Below are 3,080 nucleotides of genomic sequence, written 5' to 3'. Positions count from 1 at the left end.
AATGAATCCAGGAAGGAATGATGAGGGAAATTGTAACTTTAGTTAAGTTTAATTAGAAAAGAGCTTGCACGTCTTAAAGAGAAAGGGGATAACAGAATTATCTCTTACTTGGAATATCTAAGTGTCATGGATGAAAAGATTGCTGAAGATGAAGTATTTGTCACCATCTACAATGTGTATTCACATATGGATAGCATTTTTTTTTAAAGATTTTATTTATTTATTTGACAGAGAGAGATCACAAGTAGATGGAGAGGCAGGCAGAGAGAGAGCGGGGTGGGGGGGGAGCAGGCTCCCTGTTGAGCAGAGAGCCGGATGTGGGACTCGATCCCAGGACCCTGAGACCATGACCCGAGCCGAAGGCAGTGGCCTTAACCCACTGAGCCATCCAGGCGCCCATGGATAGCATTTTTAATTACATTTTTAAATTTTAAAAAATGCCTATTTCCCTGTAAATAACTGATAAATTAGAAGTGTTCATATTCATTCTTACATGCTATCATGACTGCATCTTAAACAGCTTCTTCCATTTCCACTGGACTTTTTCAAAATAACAAAAAGAAAAATAGTCCTTTCCCACAGAGAGTTTAAGTCCTTCTAATCTCTTCAATTCCTAATCTCTGGTGCACTTTTTTCAAAGTAATCTTTCTGTTCTTTATTCCACAACTAAACATTTGGGAGTCCCTACCACATGCAATGCACTGGGCTAGGCTTCCTGGGGATTAAAAAAAATGTAAAAATAGTCAACTATCTTTAAGGATTGTATATTTCAGAGAGGAAAAAAAAAGATATTTATAGGGAAACTGTGTGTAAAAATCACCACAAAACAGGGGTTAATGTTCATGCCATGGGGAGGTAAAAACTTCGTAGGGGTTCAGGAGAGGTCCTGTAGAGATACAGGACCGGGGTAGTTGGAAGTGAAATGTGAGGAAAGGGAACACTTCCAGAAAATTTGAGTAATTATAAAGAATTAAATTTCAAATTTTTATTTTTCTTGCTTACACAAAGCTACCATGCCATACTGATGTGTTCCATTAACAAAGATCAAACTTATATATTTCCTCTTCCTTTTGATTTGAAACAATTTTTATTTAGCCATACTGAGCACACTAGCTTATATAAAAAATTTTTTAAAACTAGCAATTTTCCATAATCATCCTACTGTTTGGAATATACCTACTCAGGTATAATTCTAACGTTCACACAAATAGGAGAAGGAAATTATCTTTTGATTTTCCCAATCTGCCACCCACTCAGAAGGCAGGAAAATAGCCCTTTACTGCAAATCTGTTGACCACCTTAATCTAACCCAATTAAGATAGAAGAACTAACTTAGTTCCTAGTAATATATGTATGGCACTTTCCCAATTGCTCTCTATTAAATAAATCAAGGTTTCATCAAATGACCAATACAATTCAAGGACAGAACAGTCCTCAGAATTTTGGAGCAAAACATCCTTCTATTTGAAAACCATCATGGATTTTTAAGTTTATTAGGAAGGGCATGCAGTAGAGGGGAAAATAGCCCGCCATCCAGAGTTTGCTAAATCCTAGCTGCAACTTCCTTCATAAAGTATCAGCTCACTACCATAACTGTCACTTCTTATGAGAGAAGTTTATAGAAATTTCTCTCTACCATGTCTTGCATTATCATTCCTATAGATTTTCATAATACGTGTTGTGAACAAGAAGCAATCATTTATTGGATAAGAGAGGCAGGCTTCCTATCACTGAAAAAAAAGTAATCACCCCTTGAAGTTCAGTCATATTTAAATAGTAATAACAGAACTTGTGATCTATCAGATACTGAGCTAAATGGTTTATCACAAACCTCAAGTCTGTGGGCATCGTGGTATAATGAAAGAGTTAATGTTCGAGAGTCAGATAGGTTGGAGCTCAAAACTAACCTTAACTATCTGGGTACCTTGAACAAGTTGCATATCCTTTTTTTTTTTTTTTTTTTAAGATTTTATTTATTTATTTGACAGAGATCAGAAGTAGGCAGAGAGGCAGGCAGAGAGAGGGGAGGGGGGAGCAGGCTCCCAGCTGAGCAGGGAGCCCCATGCGGGGCTCGATCCCAGGACCCTGAGCCGAAGGCAATGGCTTAACCCACTGAGCCACCCAGGTACCCCTGCATATCCTTTTTGAATCTCATTCCCTTATCTATATGAAAGAGACAACAATATCTAACAAATATTATATATGTAAAACTTCTTCTATAGCACTTGATATACAATAGGTACTCAATATATTCACAAGCCTAATAATGGTAGTCACAAAAAATTTGCCCACACTTTTAATAACATTCTCCTGGTGTTTCTGGCCACATGGCCTTAGTGTCTCACCAGTAAATCCAATTAGGCAAAGGAGTAACTATAAATGAATTTTGGTACCCAGAAAGCTACATTTGGGTACACACTAATGTTGACTCTTATTAATACCAATGCCTTGGTTATAGCTGAAAATTCAAGTCAGATGACTTACTCTTTGTCTTCAGATCCTGATAACTTTATACACATAAATTAATTTACTCTAGAAGCCCTATTCATTTCCCTACCTTTTTTTTCATCTGTAGTTTGAAGATCACTATTAACATTGTCTTCTTTAGTTTCAGACATTCGTAAGACCTACCACAACCTTTCCTGCCAGACGTGATCAAAGCTTTGAAGTCAATGACACATTTCATGGAAGATATTCGACAGCTGTTCTATGATGAGAATTAATAGGGTGTCTCCTTTCTTACAGGGGCTTGTGTGCAATTAATGCTAAGGGTTTATGGGGTATCTCTGAATAGTTTTGCTTTTGGTCTGGATCCTATCTGACTGAAATTTTTCCAATCTCTCAATAAAATTGTATACTGTTCTGTGCAGAGGGAGACCTTCCCCATCATTCATTAGCTATGTAGTTTTTAAATTTTTTCTAATTACTTTTTGCTGGTCTGTAAAAGGCAAATTGACATTTGTACGCTGAACTTATTAAATTCATTTGCTAATTCTTACAGTTTATCCGGAGATTCTTTGGGATTTCCCACATCTATAATCATGTTAGCCACAGATAATGGCAGTTTATTTTTTTCTTCC

The sequence above is a fragment of the Mustela erminea genome, chromosome 9 (assembly GCF_009829155.1).
Source record: "Mustela erminea isolate mMusErm1 chromosome 9, mMusErm1.Pri, whole genome shotgun sequence".
NCBI lineage: Eukaryota > Metazoa > Chordata > Mammalia > Carnivora > Mustelidae > Mustela > Mustela erminea.
Note: the sequence above shows the minus strand (reverse complement) of the source record.